The sequence below is a fragment of the Penaeus monodon genome, chromosome 30, assembly GCF_015228065.2.
Source record: "Penaeus monodon isolate SGIC_2016 chromosome 30, NSTDA_Pmon_1, whole genome shotgun sequence".
NCBI classification, from domain to species: Eukaryota; Metazoa; Arthropoda; class Malacostraca; order Decapoda; family Penaeidae; genus Penaeus; species Penaeus monodon.
In genome coordinates this window covers 25,258,317-25,258,555 of record NC_051415.1, presented here as the reverse complement: position 1 = coordinate 25,258,555, position 239 = coordinate 25,258,317, and positions in this window count along the sequence as shown.

The following is a 239-nucleotide window of genomic DNA, read 5'->3' as shown; positions in this document are numbered from 1 at the left end:
AACACACGCACACACGTACACACAACCTCTCACGTCTCAAGTATATTGACAAAGGAAATGGTTGGTTAACCGGCAGACGGAAGAGTCCCGCACAAAAGCGGCGAGCGGATAAATTGGCAACATTACTCCGAAGGTAAATACGATAGCGGGTGCCAGGCGCTGTTTCCCGCCGATAACATTGTAAGCCAATTGGATAATCCAGCGGACGTTTTGCTGCTTGTACGAAAGCGCGGGAGGGG